The following is a 12525-nucleotide window of genomic DNA, read 5'->3' as shown; positions in this document are numbered from 1 at the left end:
CAGCCTCGGTCATTGAAGCAACTTGCTTTAACTGCTTTCTTCAATTTGTACTAGAATAATCAAGGCAACAGACCATGTTTTGGTTTTAAAATACCACCTTCTACCTAATGCTTTTAATTTCCTTTGTTATCATTTGAAGGAAAAATGAATTAATTGCAGTGAAGAAAATGGAAGCTAAACAGATACTTTAACATGTACAGAGATGTGTATTCACTACATCTGGCTGTTCCCTCTCACACTCTAAATATATTCTATTTACATTAAGTTATAGGCTTTTGGTTTTCTTTGCTTTTCATTTCTTGATGGGTTGTAAAATACATTGTGGAATTTGTTAAAAATGTCGCCCTTAACCTGGGACTACTAAACTAGGCCAGTGCATTCTTCCCAAATTCAGATGTTCAACATGGCATGTAAGAGAGTCCACATGAAGATTGTCTTTTACTGATCATGTCAAGTAATAGAAAGTTATGGATGAAAAATCTGTAATGTATCGTGTTGAACACACTGAAAGAAATCCAACCTTTTTAAGAAAAATACAGACTATTTCTTTTTAAAGGCCTGGTACAGTTCCCACTAGAACCAGCTGGATATATTTACAATTACTTTGTTGAGAGGTAGAATGGTTCTTTCTAATTATACCTAACTTAAGAATGATTGGACTGGGAGAAGAGGAAATTTCTTCTCCTGGTGGTGTGAAAATTTATACTGCACCAAGAGATCAGAACTGATTAATCTTGGTACCAAATTCTAATGATAGTCTCTTATAAAAGCTGCAAAAGTACTTGATATATGGGGTAATAAAGAGAAAAACAAATACCAGCTGAGGACTCTACATCTAATCCATTTTCTTCGTGTGGTGCTAGGAGGAATTTGGAGCAGATTTATATACTTAAGATGAAATAGGGGAAGAGTTGGAGCCTGTAAGTCCTAAAGGAGAAAAATGTCTGCAAGCTAGTTAGTGCATGGGCTAGGAGATCTTTTAATCACAGGAATTTTAAGATACCTAGGTTGGTGATGAAATGTCACATCTCCTAATGGTTGCTATATATATCTGTTCTGTACAGATCAAAGGGGAAAGCTGCTTCTGCTGCTCTTTGCCTGCTGTTCTCATGAATAAAGATACATTCTCATTTAACCATTCCATTGCATTTTGAGAAAAACGATTTCCACAAAGAAGCAAACTAACCTGGATCTGAAAAAGAAAAATATTTAGCAAGAAATATCACAGAATTACTTGAATGCTTTCTACTAGCAGGTCATCTCAGGCAGGTGGGACAGATCATGTTCAAATGAGCTTTTGCTAGGACCTGAATACTGCTAGTGGAAGGATTAGGTGCAAGACTGATTTTTGCACCCTCACAAATCTTGCAGTGTAAACAGGAGGTACTAATCCAAAAAGGAACAATGCTGTGGAAAATGGGAGCCTTTCCACTGCCTTCAGTGTACTGGCACTTTCCTCCATGATCTTGTTTGATTGACAGTTGTAGAAATAAATAAAAATACCTATCTTTAACAAACCAACAAATAATATTCATAAATAATAAAGGTTTGTACAGGCATAAAATAATTAGAGATTTGATCGTGTAAATATATATAGCATTTTTCTTCAACCAGATAGATAGCCTTGGTGATCTTACTTGTGCTAGTACCCTGAGCGTTAAGTGGAGAATGTTGCAGTATAATCTCAGTAGAAAAGCAAAGGTGTGATTTGGTGTGTTTGCACAACATACAGCAAAAAAAGGCTTAGTTAGAGTAGGGTCTCCAGGAGAGTTTCAGCCCCTGGTATTATTTTCATCTCTGGCATGACTACACAGTGGTGTATGGCAGCTGCACAAAATAAAAAAAAAAAAAAAGAAGAAGGAAGGTCCAGATGTATGGAACAGGGTGAAATTTCAGCTGTTAGAAGGATTGAGTCCATCCTTTAGTGTCTTTCAATCAGCTACTATTGTTGTTGCATAACTCAACTGTTTTTAATATTTTGTTAAATAATTCAAAACAAATTGAAAGATCCTTGATGCTGGGTTTCAGTGATATAAACAAAAGGTAAAAATAAAGTGACTTGTTTGTTTTGAAAGAACAAAATGTCCTAACTTAAAGGCAATCTTACATTATTCTTATTAATTTATATTAGAAATCATAAAGAGATTTCCCTGAAGGTGCTTTGATTTTTTGTAAAATTTGATCTAGTGGAATGTGCTGAGCATTACCTTGCTGTGGGTGCTGGTCTCATTATGCTGTTTTATAAGATAATTTCCAAAGAAGAGAGATGAGGTTTCAAAGAGGCATTTGAGCAGACAAAGGTAGTTGGTGTTGGTAGTTTATTTTCTATGCAGAAGTGGAATTTTCTCCTTGTACTTCAGCCTGTTCAGAGCTGTCTGTGTAAAGGCTAATGTGGCAAGGACCAGCCTGGGCACTATTATAGCCAGTGGAAGCCAGAGACTTGCCACTATGTGTATTGAGATTACCCCCATGGGTAAGCTGGGGGGGTGGGCTGTAGTACAGCTCCTCAGATCTGCTGTTGAGGCAGGAGCTGTGGGCCCTTCACATTCTCTCCAGGAATGAAGAATTGAAACTACAATTTTATTTTTTCCTAAATTCTTTCTTCCCTCTGCCCCACCCCACCAAAAGCAAAAGATGTTGCTTTGAGGCGCATAGCTTTGCTGCAGGATTTAGAAGATTTTCTTTTGAATTAGTAAGTGCAGTGTAAGAGTTGTGCACAGAAGAAACCTTTAGAAGTCAAGGAATAACTACCATACATGATATTATAAATGATAATGCATATGAATGTTCTTAAAATACAAGCAGGTGCAGAAAAAGACATGAAAAGTATTGTATTAGGGACTATACCTATTACTTTGTCATAATTATTTCAAGTAACTTAATTGTAACAAGCATGATTTTTCCTCTGTGAAGTTGGCAAACTGAATGTTCATTTGTGTCACCTTCCACCTCACTGCCTTGTCAGGCTAATGGATATTTTTTTGAACTGAAGAACCAACTTTTCAGAAAGCTTTAACGATTTTCTCAAATGTTACAATCTTGTTTTCTCATTCTCCATCCCTTTTTTAAAATGGAAAGAAAGATGCAACAGAAATAATCCATTTCTTTTTTCCAGAAAAGACTTGAAATAAGTAGTGTTTAACATACAGTCACTGAAAATAGTGTAATTCTCATCCATTTGTCTTTCATAAACACAGTGAGAATATTAAATATGGGAAGTTTTCCTTACACTTTGATTGATTTGTTGTAATTAAACTTTGGTGGGGTTGTAAGTGCAAAAAATGTGTTTTGCTTTAGTTGAAATGCAAATTTAATACAAGTATGTGCCTTGGGGACCTCCTGTTTGGAACATGTTTGCTGCTACCACTGTTCTCACAGTTTCTGTCAAGCAGCAAGGCTTCTGGTTTTCAGGATTTTTTTTTAAAAAAGGTTCTTGGCTGACTCAAAGTTATATGAAAAAATGGTGAAACAGCCCATAAACTGGAATGTCCCTGGAATACGCAGCTTCTCAGAGCAGGTAATCTTCCTGTCCATTTTGCACTTTATGTCAAGAATATGAATTTTATTGAGAAGTTGCATGAGGGTCCTACAGTCTGTAACTTCAGGTGCTGTGTACTAGTCTTAGAGCAGAAATGCCACCGTTTCTGAACTCCACCATCCATGAGGAGCCCAGCCAGCCGCACCCGATTGCTAGAGCAATCGAGCAGAGCATCGGAGGGAATCTTAGGCTAAACAAATAGGCATTTCCTTGACATTTTCTTTCACTGCTCTGCTCCTGACTGATACAAACAGATTTTTTTTAACACTGATGATGTAAATTTGTAACTCCGTGTTGTTGGGGTAGGGTGGATAGCTGTATAGATGCATAGGGTATCCTGGCTTTTAATAAAGCAGCAGAGAGATGTATTATCGATACCTAAAAATCTACCATGCTAGTTGAAGTGTGTGCTACCTGAAAGCAGTATTGAGGGATGAAACAGATTCTGCAGTGAAAGGAAAAACACAGTCATATAGTATCTCCAGTTGAAGGGGAACCATAAGGATAGTCGAGTCCAGCTCCTTACTTCTCACAGGACTACCTAAACTATATGACTAAGAGCATTGCCCACATGCTCCTTGAACTCTGGCAGGTGTTTTAGGTAAAATCTTTTCTGAGATGCTGTCAGGGTAAGGCAGGTTCCAGGGCTCCCTTACTGCTGGGAGCCGTGGGGGTTCCCAGGTGGATGGGCAGGGCCCGCCCTAATCACCCCAGCCAGGAGTGGGGCTGGGTGAGGCCATTGGCGCCTCACTGGGGTTGGGGATGGGGACAGGCTAGGCTGGGCTGGGCCTGGGGCCCACGGAGGGGGGCCTGGCCCAGCGGGGCCTATGGCTGGGCAGGGGAGGGCTGTGAGAGCTGGAGATCGGCAGATGCAGCACTGCGGAGGCAGGGGGATGATGTGGGACCCTGGGCTGCTGCAGGGTGGGGGGAGCCCTGGGGGACTGATCAGGGACAGTCAGGCCAATGGTGCCTTCAGGACTCTGACAGGTCCTTCTTAAGTATATGAAGGTATTTATTAATGAAAAAAAAAATCCGATCTTATCTCAGCGTGTCGACTTTAAAAGGGACTTTAAAATCACCTTGGAAACACTGGTGAGTTTCTCCCTCTTGTTTTAGCAACTGTCTTTTGTTTCTCTGTTCTGCACAGCCTGGCACCAGCACCTTCTCAGGCTGCTCTGCCCATCAGCCACGTTGAGTTCACCCGCTGCTCTGCCTGGGAGCATCCATGAGGGGAGATGACTCAGGCACACATAGGGTTGAGTTATGGCTCTTTGCTATCTTGTGAAGAAGGGGGTTCCCTCAAAGGAATCATTTTCCCATTATTTTTATCCCTTAGGGCTAGATTTATCTTGGACTTATCCAAGGACCAGTCTGGAGTACCATCTTAAAAGCAATTTCTCTGTCCTGAAGCAAGAAAGGAGAAATTGTAAATTGTCATGATCTTTTCAGGTGCAATCCACTGTTTCCTTTTGTTTATTTAGTTCCTTTGACAGAGTAATGTGCACAGAATAGAGCCATCTCCTTCACCTCTTCCCCTTTCACATTTACTTACAGATGGCTCCATCCATTGATTGGCCATGCATACCAACCTATGCTTCATATGGAGAAGGTCCTATCTAACCCTACTTTGTTTGCTTTTAATCTACCACACAATTACTCTTTTGATATCAAGAAACCACTTTGGAGGTCCAGGTTTACAACTGAAGGATTTTAAAGGTACTTTCATTATCACTCAGTCTCTTTTACGTTATAGGACATGAATGTGTTCTAACCAAAGTTTTGGATTTCCTAAATATTCATGCTGCCGTTCTATGTTTGCAAGGCATCTATGACATACAGAAAATGTTAAATTTGGTCCCTTTGGTCTGGAGACTGTTTCATATTATGTAACACCCCAGGGATGTCTATAAATAACTAGAAATTTGTAACAGTCACTGCTGCTGTGTGGAATAATGTTCTTTTGACGATGCATTGAGCTGGAAACCCAAACTTGTAAGCAAATGCTGAGATTTATAGTTTCACAAGAACCGCAGCACGTCCTAAGTTGTGCTGAGCAAACACTGACTAATTTATTCAATTGCATTAGGCATCGATAGAAAACATATTTTTTAATTTCTGTGGAGATGATATATATTTCTCTTAGCTTTTTCAATAAAACATTTGTAATGGAAGCTGGTGTTTTGTTATGATTTTTATATTGAATTTAGATGCTTTTTTCTTGGTCCACAGATAAGATAGTGAATCAGGGCTTCATTTGATTATGAGCTTTTCTTATTTCTTATCTTTCTCCACAGTTAGTTCTGGCTGTGGCTCTGACCTATCACAGTCTACAAGCAGATCTGGAGTATTGGAGAGGTTGTCATGTAATTCTTTTTCTCTGTTTAAGGTCTGAGTTGTGTTCTGCCTGTGTTGGTGGTCAGCCAACCACAGGGCAGAGTTAACTTTACAGGCATATCAAGTTTCTGTTTAACTAATTGAATTGAGGTTTGGTACATTTGAAATAGAAATCTGTTAGACCAATTAGAAGGTACCTATGTAATGGCAGTTAGATATTTTTAAATACAAAGGGCATAAGTTTATTCTGATAGGGGGTAGACTCATCAGACCTGTGTATGCATCTATGTCTGAGCCTTGTGCTCCCTTTGTGACAGAGAAATGTAGGTATTTCTACACATGGGACATGATTAATTCGACCTTGACTTAGATGTCTTACATAGATGACATGAATTTTCTTCCAGAAGGACCTGTTTCTGTTGCTCAACACCATCCACACTTGCAATACCTCTAATTATCCGAGAAACAGAATCATAGAATCATTCAGGTTGGAAAAGACCATTAAGATCATAGAGTCCAACTGTTAACCTAGCACTGCTAGTTTTTGTTTGAAGATGGGATTATACCCTCCTACCTCTCTCCTTCCTGTTTCCACCTGTGTTTTGTTAAGACACTGGTTCATCCCTCTGCATCCCAGCAAGACTGATCACCTTTGGCAGGTCTCACAAATCTCTAGTAGTAGAGAATCCAGCTCTTCACCACTTGATATTTCCTTCTCACTGTACCAATGAACTATTAATTTCTCACATGAAACTCACTTTTTCCAATTTGAGCCTTTTACTTCTCGTTGATTTTACAAGTCACAGGCTCCTCCTGAGCCTTCACATCTCCAGGCTAAACAGTCCCAACTCTCTCAGCCTTTCCTCATAGAAGAGATGCCCCAGTCCCTTAATCATCTTTGTTGCCCTTCACTGGATACTCTCCAGCATGTCCATGTCTCTTGTACTGAGGAGCCCAGCGCTGGACACAGCACTCACAGTGTGGTGTTGCCTCACCAGTGCTGAGCAAAGAGGAAGGGTCACCTCCCTCGACCTGCTGCAGCACTCCTTTTAATGGAGCTCAGAATACTGTTAGCCTTTGATGTAAGAGCCCATTGCTGGCTCATGCTCAATTTAGTATGCATCAGCTCTTGGCGTATTTGAAGAGTTTCATATCCCCACCCTGAGATTTTTCTTCTTTGGCGTAAGCCTTCAAAATTGTTTCTAGGTCATATTTTATAGACTGTTCATCACATTCATTGCTCTTGACCAGACTCTCCAACGGATCCACCTCTTTGTTATACCAATCAGGAAGAGATTTGCCCATCTTGGGCCTGCACACTGGTGGTCAGAACATAAGGATTACTTCCTGTGTTTTGCAAGCTATATTCTTGTTTACATAGTCCTGTATAGTGTTCTCTTTCTTAATGACAGCATGACTTATTGGCTTACATTAATCTGTTCCATTCTGTACATTCTGGACTATCTTCTTAGGAACTGTTAGCCTGCCTGTGCCTGCCTGTATTTTTTTTTGCATTTGATTGTTTCTGCCAAAGCATATTCATCAGCCTTGCTTTGAATTCTGGTTTTAGCCCATTTTCCAATTTAAGAGTGGTCTGGATTTTTTTAATTCCAGTATTGTCCATCATACTGGCAGCCCTTCTTTTAGGTCTGTTACTTGGTGTCCTGGTTTCAGCTGGGATGAAGTTAATTATCTTCTTAGGAGCTAGTGCGGTGCTGTGTTTTGGCTCTGATGTGAGACTTCTCAATTCCTCAGGCCTTGTTAGTGAAAAGGCTGGAGGGGTACAAGGAATTGTGAGGGGACATAGCCAAGTCAGCTGACCCAAACTAGCTATAGAGGTATTCCATACCATGGGATGTCATGCCTAGTATATATAGCTGGGGGGTTGGCCGGGGCGGGGGATCATTTCTCGGGGACTGGCTGGGCATCAGTTGGTGGGTGGTGAGCAGCTGCATTGTGCATCATGTGTTTCTTTCTTCCTGTCCCTCTGGATTTTATTCTTTCCCTTCCTCTTCTCATTATAACTGTTATTGTCATCATTGTTATTATTGTTCTTTCATTTTTATTCTGTTTCAATTATCAAATTGTTCTTATCTCAACCCTTGGGTTTTACATTCCTTTCAACTCTCCTCCCCATCCCTCTGGGTGAGGGGGGAGTGAGCGAGCGGCTGTGTGGTACTTAATTACCAGCTAGGGTTAAACCACAACACTTGGAAACATGACAAGCAGGGTCATTGCATTTCTTTCTGGAAGTGTCCTGTTGCCATGTCCAATGCTCACAAAGTCCTCTAAGGCTCTAACTCCTCAAATACTTTGGAATATCTTGCTGTAAATGTTCTTGAGACACTGCCTTGTATCCTGTAGGATATTCACAGCAGTGAATCCAGCTGTTTTAAAATTTAGGTTAGCAGCTGGCTCACCTTTCTAAAAGTCACCCTATACTCTCATCCTCAGTGTACAGTGATGCTTTTTTCCCTTGAGCTTATGTTAATTTCTTTGTACCTTGAAGTGGTGGTGGTGTCCATGTTGATTTGTAATAAGCTGATTTCCCCTGAATGTTCCCAGTCTTCTAATTAATTATAGGCCTGTGAAAGAAGCAACTTTTTTTATTCTCATTGAATTTGTTCATTATATGAAGTCAAGCATGCCTGTGTAACTGTTTAAAAAAGTGCAGCTGAGCACTGTAAGTTTCCTAACCTACTCCCAATAAAAAAACTCTAAAAAAAGAAGACTATAATCACAGTTCAGAAGGGATTACGTACTGCTCAAAGTCAAAGCAGCAGATCCATTAAAATCTGCAGATTGCAGAGGCTGCAGGATATATCGCCTGGCCTAATAACAAAGAAAATTACTTATTAAACCGCCAATTCTTTCTCAAGAATACTGTTTCATATTTCCCTTAATATGTTCCAGATGGTGTGTACACCTTTCAGTCACTATTCCAAAATGTCTGTCTTTGCACAGAGAAGAATTGTCTTCCATCAACACAACAAATGAGACTTTCCCCTGTCCTTTTCCTTAAAGACTAGGTAGTGGAGTTGGCATTTGTCTCATAAGCTTTTGATCCATACTTAATCCTAGGGTGGCATGCATCCAGAGCATGCAGAGCATTGGATATTGTGTACCAAATGAAGTAGCTGTTGGTGTACAACACAGTAGGAGACTCTCTCATGTTCTCAAACAGCAGCTTTAGAGTCTGTCAGTGTTCCCAGGGTGTCTTTAGGGAGAGAGGCTGAAAGAGTTCCTGAGAAGCAGGGCCTCTTCTGTTCACTGCCCTTTCTTTGCAGTGAGTTTGCAATGAAATTAAAATTCAGCAATAGTTTTTTTTGGTTTTCATTCTAGAGCTACTTAGGCTGCACCATCGTTTCACAGCAACATAATCCTGTAAAATGCAATGTGTAATTGCTTGTTTCAAAATGTTCTCTTATACAACTATAGGATCAGGAGAATTGTCCTCCGAAAACAGTGGGATTATTCTCATTTTATTCAATGAGAATATGATTAAAAAGACAGGAAAGCAATGAAATACAGCAGTAATGAAATACAACCGATGACAGAAATGTTTCAATCTTTCCCTGCTTACAAGAAAGATAGATGTTTGAATCCTGATTTCCTGTAGGCTTACAGTCCGGGTGTAAAGCATTCCAGCTCTGGGGAGGTGCTCAGAAGTGTAACTTGCTATGGCAAACTTCAGGCAAATCTGATGTCCCATTTCATTCAGTTATACTTTAAGATACAGAGAAAGGTATAAGGGGCAAGAGAGCCTAAATAAAAGAGATGGAGTTTATGCTGGATCACAGCTGCAGACCAAAGTCCTCTAGAAAGGGTCTGAGTCATCTCAGAAACTTCTTTGGAAAGGAAATGGTTTTGCAAAAACTGAGAAGTGTGATGCAGTCTTAGCTTATCTCTACTGTTATGCTTTACAAGACCTGAGCGTTTCTCCTCAGGCAAGCTGAGGCAGCTTTGCTTCTGCTGTCCAGTTCCCTGATATTGCAACTTAAAGAGACTAGCAATGTGTTTTCTAAAAAACCCAAACCCCTCAGTCATCAAGAGAGAGCAGACATCAGAATCGCTAATGTAACAGGAATGATAGGAACCATCAACAATTCCTGTATAAGCTGAGCAAATGATAATAATATTCAGAGAATAAAGCTGAAATAGCACTGAACCTTTGATGCTTTTAGGAAACTAAGCAGCTGTGTAGGGAGAATGTCTTTGCAAAAGTTTCTAGAAATGCTCCAGAAATCCTCAACCTTGTTAAAACAGAGTACTGCTCACTTGGGCAGAAGAACAGGTTATTATTAGGCATTTTACAGGATTGTCTGTGTCTTCTGTTTCTTCTCACACATAAGTCTCAAAGTGTTACAGAGTGGTCAGTATCATTGTTCCTGCTGTGCTGAAAGGCCAAATAAGCACTCAGAGTTGATAATTTGCCTGGGTTTACCCAGAAGCAGAGTGGAGGACTGCAGAATGCCTGTTTAATACGTTATTCACTTGATCAGTGTTTCCTGAGAAGAATCCACGTGGGGGGGCTGGCACAATATATTCACATGAACAGAGATTACATCAAAGAGTTTAACACCTCAAACTGACAAAGGCAAAGCAGGAGAGCAGAGAGATGCCTTAATTTTCTTCTAGTCTCACAGCAGGTTGACAGAAGAAACTTCAAGCCAGGTGCCTTGCCTTGGTGACAAGCAGCCCACCCCCAGGCTAGTCTGGCTCAGCCACTGTCTGTGGTCACACTCTCCTCCTGAGCTGACACCCTATTTTCACCTGCAGGTGGAACAGAGAAGCGATAATATGAGATAGATTTATTTTGCACACCAGTGAAATTCTAGGAACAGAAAACAAAAAAACTCTCTGGCAAAGGGGAACAAAATAAGAAGAGAATTTAGAAATGCTGTACCATGTATTTCACATTTGGCAATTTCTACTTTATAGTTAAAACAATTTCATATATGCCCTTTGAAAGTATGAGGCTGCATGCATGAAGAAAGCACCTATTTCCCTTATGCTTTGAGCAGAGACATATGTTTTAAAAATTAAAAAAAGAAAATTACTCTTGAACAATTAAATCTGCCTATCTAGGTAGCAGACTAGCTTTCTCACAGAGATGGCTGTCCTGAAATGAAGCTGAGGAAACGAGGCTTAGAAATGTAAATATTAGTAGGTGCATAGGACCATAAATTAGGAAAATTGACAATTTTAATTACTTTCATTTCCTTTCATTTGCTGAGTTCCCAGGCTGACATCAGAAGTTACATCTGTGAGGTTGCTAGGAGGGTGGGGTATGGAGGCAGGAGTGCATGGGTACAGGATAGGCTCAGTCCCCACATTGACAGTAGGATCTGCAATGACAGCATATTATCTGATGTAAGAAATCCCTAATAGAAACAGAAGCTTCCCAACATCTCCCCCAAACATGGAAAGTACTACGTAGGGGTAGCCGTCAGCTCAGCAGGAGCTTCCAGGCAGGCATGTGGACACTTAAATCACATCATTGTTACAGACAACTCTGGATTCTCTGATTGAAGTTTTCCTATTTTGCTTGGAAAGATTATGGATGGAAGGAAAATTAAATGATAAAGTGAATCATGTGAGAGTGAGGGAATGCCTACATGATGAAAGAAAGGGTGACTGGAGGAGACTTTTTTATTTCAGTGGATTGTGTGGAATAGAAGAATACAGATTTAAGGTATGATGGTGCCTAACACTGTCCTTAGATGCACAAGGTTCCTGTGTTGTGCCTGTTTTGACTATGAGATCCTTGGGGTAAGGACTGTGTGGTTTTTAGATCACCTAGCACAGTATTGCCCTGGTCCCTGTGCAGTCCTGGAATGAAAACATTAATATTGATCGGTTTTCATGGCAGAGGCTATGGCAGGCTATTTACAAAGGTATTTACAAAAACATCCAGTTTATCCAATTTAATTATTTCCTGCTTAGACAAAACATGCTCATCTTAGTTTTCTTTTTTTGTTGAGTTTTTTTTTGTTGTTTTTGAAATACTATATTCCAGTGAGAAATGTTCCTTTGCAGTATTTGACAGTTACTTTTTGTGACACAAGTAAGTCAATAAAAATCAGAATGTATGTAGCCCCAAATGTCAAATATATCATTAAACTTGGTTTTCAATGTCCACTTCAGTCTGGTAGTTTTGCGCTCAGCTGCCATCATGGAGCAAAAGGTAACAGGTCAGGGCCTCATTGGTATCAACCAGATCAAAACATCTAGCCATTTAACAGGCAAATGTGGAATCTATAAACCAGTGTGACAAACTACTTGCTACTCCATTCCTACTGTTCCTTTCATTCTGCAAATACAAATTACATTCATTTATATCACCAAGAAATCTACAGACTCTTAACAGAATATCAGCCTCCAACTCTGCTGCTTGTATGAGAAGGCAAATAGGAAATAAGAGCACTGGTACACATTTTCTGTATCATTTGTTATTTTACAGAGTTCTTTCTCTTGTCTGTACTTATTTCATCCCTCTATAACATGGCCACATTTGACTTGGTAGCTGTTTTGCTGAAAAAAACAGAAGCTACTTCACCATTGCACTAACCTGCTTTCAGATAGTTGCAATTTCCCTTTGATTTTGTGCTTTTTATAATTTATATCTAAGTAACAGAGAAGGAACTATTCTG

The 12525-nt window shown here is 39.9% G+C and overlaps 1 protein-coding gene across 1 annotated transcript in view; it reads left to right on the top strand.

Moving 5' to 3' along the window:
* Positions 1-12525, top strand: part of GUCY1A2 (guanylate cyclase 1 soluble subunit alpha 2) — a 178632-nt gene that overhangs the window by 83502 nt on the left and 82605 nt on the right. The window lies entirely within an intron of this gene.

Source organism: Falco punctatus (genome assembly GCF_963210335.1).
Source record: "Falco punctatus genome assembly, chromosome: 2".
NCBI classification, from domain to species: domain Eukaryota; kingdom Metazoa; phylum Chordata; class Aves; order Falconiformes; family Falconidae; genus Falco; species Falco punctatus.
This window is presented reverse-complemented; position numbering and strand designations above follow the sequence as displayed.